This window comes from Narcine bancroftii, chromosome 14, assembly GCF_036971445.1.
Source record: "Narcine bancroftii isolate sNarBan1 chromosome 14, sNarBan1.hap1, whole genome shotgun sequence".
Classification (NCBI taxonomy): domain Eukaryota; kingdom Metazoa; phylum Chordata; class Chondrichthyes; order Torpediniformes; family Narcinidae; genus Narcine; species Narcine bancroftii.
In genome coordinates, this window is record NC_091482.1 from 46,699,447 (window position 1) to 46,712,468 (window position 13,022).

Consider the following 13,022-nt stretch of genomic DNA (forward strand, 5'->3'; position numbering starts at 1 on the left):
GAATTGAGGGATGAAGGAGACATGAGGGTGCTAATAGGGGTGTATTACAGACCACCAAATAGGTCAAGAAAACTAAAGGAACAAATGTGTAGAGAGATAACATATGTGTGAGAATCATAAGGTAGTGATCATGGGAGATTCTAACTTCCCTCACATTGATTGGGATACCCATACAGTTAGAGGGCTGGATGGGCTAGAGTTCGTTAAATGTGTTCAAGATTGTTTTCTGAATCAATTAGTAGAAGAACCGACTCGGGACAGTGTAATACTGGATTTCCTGTTAGGGAATGAGCTAGGTCATGTATCAGACATTAATGTTGGAGATCCAATTGGGTCTAGTGATCATAATTCTGTTAATTTTAAGGTAGTTTTAGGGAGGAGCAAGGAGGGGCCTAAAGTTGAGGTTCTGGATTGGAGAAGAGCAAATTTTGAAGGAGTAAGAAGGGATTTGGGAAGTATTGAGTGGGACAGGATATTTTCAGGTGAGGGTGTAAATGAGAAATGGAGGATATTCAAAAAAGAAATTTTGAGGGTACAGAGTAGTTATGTCCCATTGAGGATCAAAGGAAAGGCTGGAAGTCATAGGGAGGCTTGGTTTTCGAGGAATATTGAAAATTTGGTTAGGAGAAAAAGGGAGGTGTACAAAAGGTATAAAGAACAGAGAGCTGACAATTTGAAGGAGGACTACAAGGAATGTAGAAGGAATCTTAAGAAAGAAATTAGAAAGGCCAAAAAAAGGCACGAAGAGGCTTTGGCAGACAGAGTAAAAATAAATCCAAAGGGTTTCTATAAGTACATTAAAAGTAAAAGATTAGTGAGGGATAAAATTGGGCCCCTTGTAGATAGTGAGGGTAGGCTGAGTGAGAAGTCAGAGGAAGTGGGGGAAATTTTGAATGATTTCTTTGCCTCGGTATTCACTCGGGGGAAAAAAATATTGAACCAGTTGAGGTAAAGAAAAATAGTGGGGAGGTAATGAAGCATATAAGGATAACCGAGGAGGTAGTGATGGCTGTGTTGAAAAAGATAAAGGTGGATAAATCTCCGGGTCCGGACAAAATATTCCCAAGGACACTCAGGGAGGCTAGTGGACAGATAGTGGGGCCATTAACAGAGATATTTAGGATGTCACTGGCCACGGGGGTAGTGCCAAAGGATTGGAGGGTGGCGCATGTGGTTCCGCTGTTTAAGAAAGGGTCTAAATGTAAACCTGGGAATTACAGGCCTGTGAGTCTGACATCTGTGGTGGGCAAGTTGATGGAAAGTGTTCTGAGGGATGGTATTTACAATTATTTGGAGGTACAGGGATTGCTAGGGAATAATCAGCATGGTTTTGTCAGGGGTAGATCATGCTTGATAAACCTGATTGAGTTTTTCGAAGGGGTTACAAAAAAGGTTGATGAAGGGAAAGCTGTGGATGTTGTCTATTTAGACTTTAGTACAGCTTTTGACAAAGTTCCCCACAAGAGGTTAGGAAAAAAGGTGGAGGCATTAGGTATAAATGAGGAGGTAGTGAAATGGATTCAGCAATGGATGGATGGGAGGTGTCAGAGAGTAGTGGTAGAAAATTGTTTGTCCAATTGGAGGCCAGTGACTAGTGGAGTTCCTCAGGGATCGGTCCTGGGTCCACTGTTGTTTATTATATATATTAACGATCTGGAAGTAGGGGTGGAGAATTGGATAAGCAAGTTTGCGAATGATACAAAGATTGGTGGTGTTGTGGACAGTGAGAAAGATTACCGTAGATTAAAAGGTGATTTAGGAAGGCTGGAGGTGTGGGCTGAGAAATGGCTGATGGAATTTAATACAGATAAGTGTGAGGTGTTACATTTTGGAAAGGCAAATCTAAATAGGTCATATGCATTAAGTGGTAGGCTACTGAGATGTGCAGAGCAACAAAGGGATTTAGGAGTTGTGGTAAATAGTATCCTCAGGGTTGATACTCAGGTAGTTGGTGTAGTGAAGAAGGCATTTGGAATGTTGGCCTTCATAAATCGGAGTATTGAATTCAAGAGTAGGGAGGTTATGATGAAATTGTACAAGGCATTGGTGAGGCCAAATTTGGAGTACTGTGTACAGTTTTGGTCACCAAATTATAGGAAAGATATAAACAAAATAGAGAGAGTGCAGAGAAGGTTCACGAGAATGTTGACAGGATTTCAAGGTTTGAGTTACAGGGAAAGGTTGTGCAGACTGGGGCTTTTTTCTCTGGAGCGTAGAAGATTGAGAGGGGACTTGATAGAGGTGTTTAAGATTTTAAAAGGGACAGTCAGAATAAACGTGGATAGGCTTTTTCAATTAAGAGTGGGGGAGATTCAAACTAGAGGGCATGGTTTAAGATTGAAGGGGGAAAATTATAAGGGGAACATGAGGGGAAATTTCTTTACGCAAAGGGTGGTGGGGATGTGGAATGAGCTTCCGACAGACGTGGTCGAGGCGGGATCATTGGTTACATTTAAGGAAAGATTAGATAGTTACATGGATAGGAGCGGACTGGAGGGGTATGGACTGGGCGCTGGTCAGTGGAACTAGGAGGGTGGGGATTTGTTATGGCATGGACTAGTTGGGCTGAACTGGCCTGTTCTATGCTGTAAGTGGTTATATGGTTATAAAACAAATATCCTATATGCTTCACTTATCAATATTGCAATGCTACCACCTCTTTAGATCTCATCACTCCACACACTTGAAGACTTTATACCTGAGAATGTTAGGTTACTGGTCCTGCCCTTTCATCAATTTCTCTGGTACCATCAATGTCACATTCTCACATGCTGATTAGTATTCCAAGTTTGCCTGCCTTGCTGGTCAGACTCCTTACATTAAATACAATTAGACTTTGCATTCTGGATTGTTGTCTGCTCTGCCTCCTGGACTGACTTTATTTCCCTTTTATATTTGACTGCACATTGTCACCAAACTGTACGTGTACTCTGTCCCATTTCCCCTGCCAATTTAGTTTCAACTCTTCCCAACCATTTTGACAAATGTCCTTACAAGAATGTATGATCTGCTTTGGTTCCAACTTTTTCAGAAATTATTAGTAGTGATCCAGAACTTTGAAGCTTTCCCTGCTCATCATCCCTTTTACCATAATCTATGTTTACTTGCACATAGCTTTGAAACTAATCTTGAGACTGGAACCTCAGAGGTATTTAAACTGTGATCTGGCTCTCTAAATTCATGTTATGGGTGAGACCTCATCCTCTATGTGGATATTACAAATGCTTTTTACACTTGCCTTGTACCCAGCAGCTGTTCTGTACTGCCCTTGATTCTGACAAGGGAAGCAATACAGAATCTGTGACCACAAGTGCTGGACATGGCCTTCTCTACTGAAACTCTGACCACTATTGCTTTTGGACTCTTGTTCCATCCCCCCTTGTGCAGACAAGTTGCTCAAAGTGTCTTGGTCTTGGATTTGTCTGCACGTCATTCAGCTTCCCCTGTTTCCTAATGGATCTTGTTGCAAAACACTTTCTCTGAGGCTTCCCTGGCTGCCTGAGTGCCTTCCTTTGCCTGGTAAGCATTCATTCCTTTCCAGAGGCAACGGGGTGAACACTATTAAAGACCTGCTATCTACAGAAGTTTCTTAAGAACGTAAGAAATAGGAGCAGGAGTCGGCCGTTTGGGCTGTCAAACCTGCTCAGCCATTCAATGAGATCATGGCTGATCTAATGATAGGCTCATCTCCACCTACCTGCCCCCACCATATCTCTTAATTCTACTGTGTAAAAATCTATCCATCCTTGTCTTAAATATATTTACTGAGATTGCCTCCACTGTTTCAATGGGCAGCAAATTCCATAGATTCACCACCCTCTGGGAAATGCAGTTCCTCCTCATCTCTGTTCTAAATCTACTACCCTAAATCTTGAGGCTATGTCCCCTAGTTCTAGTCTCCACCACCCATGGAAATAACTTGCCTGCCTCTGTCTTAGCTGTGCCTTTCGTAATTTTATACTTTTATATACGATCTCCTCATTCTTCTAAATTCCAGCAAGTACAGTCCCAGATGACTCAATCTCACCACAGTCAAACCTCCTCATCTCTGGAATCAACCTGGTGTAACTCCTCTGCACAGCCTCCAAACCCACTATGCTGCTTATTGTCTGTCAGGCAATGTCCGTCCACATATACGTCTGTGGTCCCATAATTATTCAGTTACCATTAGAAAAAGCGATCGCTAGCTATTGGAAATTGTATACTGAGTACCCAAACTGATCCAACTGCTCGGCCCTCTCCGCACAGCTCAGTATCAGTCCCCACACTGATCTCACTGCCCTGCTCTCTCCCCACAACCCTGTATCAGTCCTCACACTGATTCCTACTAGCAAAAAAAAATTACAGATACTCTACAGTATCCCACTTGGCTTTGCTAAGTATATAATATGGTGTTTGCACAATGTCCGCATCATATAACGCCCAATTTCACAGAACATATCGTGGACCTTAAGCGGCTCATACCTGCATCTCCTTCCTCAAGAAAGGAGACCAGAACTCTGCACAGCACTTCAGATGTGGCTTCATCAGTACCTTAAACAGTTGCAGCATAACCTTCCTTCTCAATTCAATCCCTCTAGCAATGAAGGTCAACATTCCATTTGTCTTCTGGATAGCCTGCTGCACCTGCAAACCAATCTTTTCCGATTCATGCACAAGCACTCGAGTTCTTCTGCACAGCAGCGTACTGAATTCATTTGCTATTTAAATCATAATCATATCTTTCATGTTTCCTTCCAAAGTGGAGAACCTCACATTTACCAACATTGTACTCCACTTGCCAGTCCCTTGCCCACTCGCTTAACCTATTTATATCTCTCTGCAGATTCTCCATATCCTCTGCACAATTTGCTTTTCCACTAATTTAGTGTCAGATCATTAATGTACATTGTGAACACTTGCGGGCTCAGCACCAACATCTGTGGCACACTGCTCGTATTGATTGCCAACCCAAAAAGCCCCCATGTGTCCTAACTCTCTGCTTTCTGTTAGTTAACCAATCCTTTATCCATGCCAATGCATCACCCCCAACCCTGCATGCTTACCTTGTGGATGTCTTTTATGTGACACCTTAATTCACGGCTTCTGAAAATCCAAGTAAACCATGTCCACCTATTCCTCTTGATCTACTGTGCTTGTTATAGCCTCAAAGAACTCCAATAAGTTTATCAAACAGGACTTGCCTTGGCTGAATCCATGCTAATGGATCTATTTCATTTCCATGTGCCTGCCTATTGCTTCTTCAATGACAACTTCAAGCATTTTCCCTACTTCAGATGTGAAAGTAACAGGCTGATAGTTTCCCTGCCTTTTACTTATATCCTTTTTATTTGAACAGTGGCATGAGAAATTTTGTAAATTATCACCAAAGCCTCAACTAAAATTTCTGCTATTTCTTTCAGAACCCTAGGATGCATTCCATCCGAGCTAAGTGATTTATATATCTTAAGGCCCACATGGATGCTCAGCACCACCTCTTTAGTGTTAGCTATTGTTTCCAGGTCCTCATCTCTCATTGCATCCATGACATCTATCTTTGACATGGTGGCTGTGTCCTCCACCGTCATCTAACACATAATAGTCATTTGTATCCTCATGACCCAATATCAGTTCCTTCTTCTCAACTTCCAACGGACCTAGGTTTACTTTAGTCACCTTTTTCCACTTTATATAATTAGAAAAACCTTTACTGTCCCTTTTATATTTTGTGCTCATCTTTTTTCATAATCTATCTTTCTTGGTTGCATGCTTCATGGTTCTTTCATGAATCTCAGCAACATGCATGGTGGCAAAGTGGCCCTTCAGCCCAGCATGTTTGTGCTTTCCCAAACACCCAGCTATACCAATTCCATTGCCCCTCTAGTACTTAATTTTGGTGCTCAGCCTGGCCATAGTGGAACGATCTCCTTCAGATATGTTGCCCAAACCACAAATAACATCTTGGAATTCCATTGTGCTACAAACCAGAAGACATTCTTGCTAGACTTTTAATTTAGAAAGAAAATCTTCAAAATGTAATCATTTTGCTCCCACACTTTATATGAACTATTTTTTTTTTAAAAAGCAGCGAGTTACCAACCACTTGCTGAATTGGTGGAATTGCCACACCAAAAGACCAGTGCTAAGAAGATTCCACATGCCCTTGCTCACCCACCCCCACCCCCAACTCCAAGATGACTGCCAAGTTGACAATTTCGAAAAAAAATACTATTGTTACAGTAGAGAGCAATGTTGTAATAATTGGTTAACTTAAAATTGAGTAATTTCAGCTCATTTTGTTTGTCTACAAATGTGTTTGATCACAATAATCAAACAGGGTTTGTATTTTGTGAAACTGTTGAGTTAATATTTTGGAATAATTTTCTGTAAAGCATGTTATTACAAGGCCGAGCAAAGATTCTTAATGTATACTTTAAAAAATTTTTTTTAAAGTTTTCACACTATGAACCATATTAACCAAAATACACAAACATTTCCCTCTTGAATATACACAGTGTCATTTTCTCCCCTTTCCCCCCTCCCTTCCCTCCCTCCTTCCCAATGTATACTTTTTTAAAGCTTTATTGAAGTTGTCATTTCCATTAGCGTTGATTTAAAAACTAGAGGACTAGAATCTCAACTGTTACAAAGTTTGAAAAAGGAGAAGGAGATCTGTTACTATGGTCTGACTCATTACCGAGTAAAGCATAGTTCAAGTGACAGCTGGAGGGCTTATCGAATTACTGGTGAATACATGATATTTCATCGTGCTTTAGAAAGCTTAGAATTTAGTTAATGATCAAAGATTGGGTGAATTTAATTGCATCTGAGTTGGGATTATTTAATAGCAATTAACCATAACGCTCTCTTGGTTGCTTGTTAAATTATTATTAAATAATAAGTATGATCAGGCTTGTTTTAGACTTTGCATCCCTAACCCAGTATAAACTCTTGTAAGTACAGCTGTTAAAAACCAATTAGCTATTCATTAACATTGCTGAAGTGACTGAACATTTCCAACAGTTGGTGCATTTGCCTGGGCTTTGTTCATGAGGTCTTGGGGCCATTTAGCCTATGTCCCAATAATTGATCCATGCAGACATTCAAATTCCCAAGATCCCACAACACTGCCATAAAGAAGACTCATCATTAAGCCAGCTTTGCTATTTTACACTGAACCAAACAACGCTGGCACAATGCTGCCCCAGTGTCTCATTTTACAAAGCATGCCAGCATTCCGAAAGCAAGAGAGCCGTGACCTGTAACACAACAGCGTTGGCATCTAGTGTGATGTGTAACATACACATCCTTTCCCATCCTGGTCCTGGCCTGCTGGCTCACCCTTTTTACACAGACACCGATTCGCTGCTGACTACTTCCTCTGCCAACTTAATGGCGGGACTACAATGACCCCCCCCCCCCCCCCCATTACAATGATTGTACCTTTTACACAGAACGGCGTGGCACAATATTCTCGCCTTGAGGTGGTTGTGTAAAAGGGGCTATTGAAACTACAGATTATGTATCTGGGCTGTAACTTTGAGTGTGTGATTGAACAGTGGGAAAAGTGCAGAACAAGCAGTAGAGTTTAATGTGAGATATATCAGGACCTGGCACCCTCAAGATTTTGGTAATGTTGGACTAGCAGATTTTCCCAAATGGAGTTTCAGTGGAGTGGGAACTGTACAAGAAATGTGTACCCCCGCACCTGCCACAAACCTGGCCCTCAGCAGGACCCCACCACAAGGTACACCATTTGTTAGTGAATGGGTCCAGATCTATTTGAAACAAATAATGTTGACCTCCCTCTCAGTGGCAAGCAAAAAAAATATAGAAATTATCTTATTTTTGTGAAAATATCGCAGATCATGAGTGATGTAAAAAAGCATTTATTCAGAGTTTGATAGATCCTGAAGCTCTTATTTAACCCTTTCCTGGCTCGCTGTTGAAAGTCAGTTGGAACATTTTAAATAGAAGGAATTTAAGCTGCACTTTGAGATTTGAAAGACTAAATACCCATCACCCATGGCTGTGTTCCCAGGAAAAAGGAAAGAAAGCACACATTTGGCTAAAAGTTGATTATGAAGGTTAACCCATGTAGCTGGAAACCTCCAGCAAGATCCGCTAAACATAATGACCAGGAAAGGAAATTGGTGCAATATATACCTGAGGGCTCTTCTCATTTCAACAAATGGACCATAGCATGAATGAGGATCAACCATTTCACTCACATGATTACCTCAGATCCCTTTAAAAATTGCTGAAAGGCGTCAGACTAAATAAGTCAAATATAGTCAAAGCAAATGATTTCAATCCAGTAAATAGACTCTTTTAGTTGCAATTATTGCAGATACCTGTATTGTGCAAGTCATTTTGAGACAGACCAAAAGTTGTTTTATAATAGAATTACAGTTGTGAATTACTTCAAGGTTTAAGATTCCTTTTATTGTCACTTAATAATAAGGGTGGCACAGTTAGCGCAACACTGTTACAGTGCCAGCGATTGGGCCTGGGGTCTGTAAGGACTTGTACTGTTATAGGCCTCAAGGACTTCAAAAACCAGTAGCAACAGAAAGTCACCAAGTCAATGGTTACTTAAGCAAAAATGTTTTTAATTTCCTTCATACATAATATCAATATTTAACCTATTACTATTAACCTAACTTAACCCCCTTTCTAATTCTAAGCACACATGTATGTAATGTGTATAAGCTCAAGGAAGTTCTTTGTTTCACTGCCCAGTCATTCACTTTTCATTTCTCCAGGTTCACTGGTATCAGGCAATTTTCTATACTGTGCACAGAATTTAACGTTTATGATCTTCACCAGGCTCTGGTGCTTTAACTTAAATTGTTACTGCTCAGGAAGGTTCCTGTTGGTTTCAGAGAGAGATATTTGTTGTTCGTTGGACAAACAAATTGATCTCCTTTAATCAGCCACTTCAGTGCCTTGCCGAGGAAACTTGCCCCTTGTGGGTTTATCCAAAAGGTAACCTTTTCTTCCAGGTTACCACAAAGAGTTTGTTTTCCCCTATTTCAGGAGAAACACATTAACCAGCCACATCCTCTTGTAATTGACTACAAGTGTTTAGAATAGGCTGAACTCAGAACTCAAAACCCATCTTAAAATGGGGCCTTGCAACAGGTCTGCAAAACTTAGTTTCCAACACCATCTCCTGCTGTAAACTGTCTCTCTGCAAAACCACATGACCCCTCTTAGAACTGCAGATTTCAACCTGGCACCAGTTTTAATAGCAAAACATTTATCAGTTTCTGAGCCTGGATATCTGTTCCTTTAAAGACTATAGTCCATTTCAATTCTACAACAACAGTTCCATTAACACCTACTTGTGGAGCCTTCATAGGCACTCTTCATGGTTTCAAATGATATGTCTTTTGTGAAATGTTACTGAGATGTCTGTGAAGTGTACTTAAACCCCCTTAAGATGTATTTTATTCCATAATTGTATTAACTTATTCCAAACGTAAATTTAAAATCTAAATAATACATTAAGAATGTAACATGGACGATATGCTTCAAATTTTGCCTGCCAGAAGGTAAACAAAGAGTTGCCATTGTGTCACTTTGTGCCTCTCATAAGGCTTTTTCAGGTGCATTCTCCGCTAAGAATGTGCCTGAAGAAGCAGAAGCGTCCCTTTAAATTGCAGTTCAGGTGGCAGAGTTGAAAGTGCAGTGCTGGCCACTTGAAGGGATAGCTGCGCCGGGATGCGCATCAGCATTCTGGCTCCTGTCAATTCAGGATGGCTGGCTGTCAGCTGGGACAGCCAGCTCAGGCTATCAGCACAGGGACATCCCATGCAAGATGTCTCCACACTGATCCCGCTGCCCCGCTCTCTCTCTGTTGGGGAGGAGGCTGGAGCGGCCGGCGGGAGGCGCTCGAGTTGGGTACTGGCATTGTTTCAGCCAGCCCCCTTCTCCCCCACTGGCCGCTCCAGGCCCTTCTCCCCCACTGGCCGCTCCAGCTCCTTCTCCCCCACTGGCCGCTCTAGCCCCTTCTCCCCCACTGGCCGCTCTAGCCCCTTCTCCCCCACTGGCCACTCCAGCCCCTTCTCCCCCACTGGCCGCTCCAGCCCCTTCTCCCCCACTGGCCGCTCCAGCCCCTTCTCCTCCACTGGCCGCTCCAGCCCCTTCTCCCCCACTGGCCGCTCCAGCCCCTTCTCCCCCACTGGCCGCTCCAGCCCCTTCTCCCCCACTGGCCGCTCCAGCCCCTTCTCCCCCACTGGCCGCTCCAGCCCCTTCTCCCCCACTGGCCGCTCCAGCCCCTTCTCCCCCACTGGCCGCTCCAGCCCCTTCTCCCCCACTGGCCGCTCCAGCCCCTTCTCCCCCACTGGCCGCTCCAGCCCCTTCTCCCCCACTGGCCGCTCCAGCCCCTTCTCCCCCACTGGCCGCTCCAGCCCCTTCTCCCCCACTGGCCGCTCCAGCCCCTTCTCCCCCACTGGCCGCTCCAGCCCCTTCTCCCCCACTGGCCGCTCCAGCCCCTTCTCCCCCACTGGCCGCTCCAGCCCCTTCTCCCCCACTGGCCGCTCCAGCCCCTTCTCCCCCACTGGCCGCTCCAGCCCCTTCTCCCCCACTGGCCGCTCCAGCCCCTTCTCCCCCACTGGCCGCTCCAGCCCCTTCTCCCCCACTGGCCGCTCCAGCCCCTTCTCCCCCACTGGCCGCTCCAGCCCCTTCTCCCCCACTGGCCGCTCCAGCCCCTTCTCCCCCACTGGCCGCTCCAGCCCCTTCTCCCCCACTGGCCGCTCCAGCCCCTTCTCCCCCACTGGCCGCTCCAGCCCCTTCTCCCCCACTGGCCGCTCCAGCCCCTTCTCCCCCACTGGCCGCTCCAGCCCCTTCTCCCCCACGCCGCTCCAGCCCCTTCTCCCCCACTGGCCGCTCCAGCCCCTTCTCCCCCACTGGCCGCTCCAGCCCCTTCTCCCCCACTGGCCGCTCCAGCCCCCTTCTCCCCACTCCTGAAATGTGGGGACAGCCCGCGCCGGCCGCCCGACAGTGTGGGGACTGGGGCGGGCGGCATTCAGATGGCTGGGGAGGCCACTGTGCTGCGGGGATTATCCCTCTCGGAGGAGGGTTACCAAACTCGCCTTGCAGGTGCCTCCTGCATATTCACGTGGCCTTCCCACAGCTGCATTTTGCCAAAATATGCGGCTTTACAAGTGGGTCATTTGGCCCTCCATAGTATGAGAGGAGGAGAATCAAGGGTCCCTTCAGAGTCAATAGGCCCTTTCATGCCAGGCCTCCACCTGAAGGCCAGCTACAAGCGCGGAGGGAAAACATAAAATTTTCATGGAGCAGCCCTGAGCCTCATTCATGTGGAGCAGCACCTCATAGCGCCCTCCAGAGCCCGATTTTGGGGTGGGGGGGGGGGACTGGTGCCATAGCTCCACCGTCATAAATATGTGGCAGAGCAATGGCCGTCTTCCCTACCCATAATACCCAACGCAGCAGGAACCCCAGAACAGTTTTGAGCTGCAGAGACCGGCCCTGAAGGCTGAAGCAGCCCGGTGAGGTTGTCACAGCCAGCACTGACCACCCCCTGTTGGTCCCTGCTGCCTGACAGCTCCTGCCAGCCCTCCATTCCCTGGCAGGTCCTGTTGACCTCTCTGCCTTGTTGGGGTCAAGGAGGGAGAGGAGTAATGGGTCATGGGCTGACGGCATCATCAGCCCGCCCCTAACCAGCCGCTTGCAGTGGCTGTACATTTATGTTGGGTGGCAGCGCGCAGTGCTCCGCCGATTATTCTTCCCCGAGAGGGATCGCAGTTGGCACTTTGGATCAGGCACATCAAGAAAGTAAGTCTCCTGACGTAAGGCGGAGAACCTCTGCCTTTACAATTGAGCTTTTACTTTGCATGAAAGGGCCTACTGAGTGTCCGAGGATTTGCCTCCAGCTCTCCTGCAGCCTCTTCAACGCACAGACTCCTGTTCGATTCATCAGAACCCAAGCTCCAAGTTCAAACCTCTGACACATTCAGCACCCATGGACCTTCAGGACCCCTTCTTGCCCTCTTGAATTTTGGCTCCGATGCCTGGTCCCCATGAGCTAGCGCGTAGCAGCCTGCATTCTGCGAGGGTCCCTTGACCACAATGCCCACAGCCTGCATAGGTCCTTCAGCCGATGAGCCACCTGCTAGTCTGCTGACATGGTTACCGTCCTGTCGGATTGTCACCTCTACTTCATCCTTCTGAATGGAAGGTATTCTCCCTGTTTTGTTTTTTTTTTGGAGCCTTGCTCTCTTCTGCTGCTCCCCACAGTCTGCAACCCTTTGCGGCGACTGAAATGGCTCAAGTAATGCATTACAAATTGCTAGACCTTGCTTCTTTTTTATATAGTTTGGCATGCTTCCACTTCATCTGAAGATTCCTATGCTTCAGATGTCTAACAGGAGCAAATTTTAGAGCTGTGCCAATATATTGTGGATATTGTCACAAATGTCAGATGTGCGTTAATAGTTAAGAATGAAGCATTTTATTGTTCAGTTATTGGGTATGCTGCCTAATGCTTTCCATATCCCCTCTCAAATGCACCCACGTGTTTCTTGGAAAATGCTATTCCAATTTCTGCAATTAAGTTTTCATTTCATTTCATCTCAGTAGAGCCATCAGATTATCATTTTGTGCAGGTTTCATAAAATATATTATTAGTACTATATTCTGAACTCTAATACCTTTCAAATCTATAACTAGAATGTGCACATTGTTGATAGAAGTTTTAGTAGAATATATTTGAAACTGACTTTACTATCTGTAAACAAAGTCCACAAATAAGGTTTCTCTTTAACATACAGATATAGATTTACATCATAGATATTAAATAAAAAACATATTAATATTTTGAGCTGTGAACATGAAATCTTGGCCATTTATGTTCTGAAGAACCTTTTCAATGTGTTTCAAATGTTTTTATTTTTATTTTCCTGATCACTGAAATCACGTGTTTCCATTAGCCAGAGGTGAAACTCGGTTGAGATTTTTGCGGTGTTCATTGTTGAACTATAACACGACACAAAAATGCTGGAGGAACTCATTCA

General features: G+C 44.8%; 1 protein-coding gene across 7 annotated transcripts in view; it reads left to right on the top strand.

The window, feature by feature from the left end:
* Nucleotides 1-13,022, top strand: part of rnf111 (ring finger protein 111) — a 94,415-nt gene that overhangs the window by 44,807 nt on the left and 36,586 nt on the right. The gene's annotated exons all lie outside the window — the stretch shown is intronic.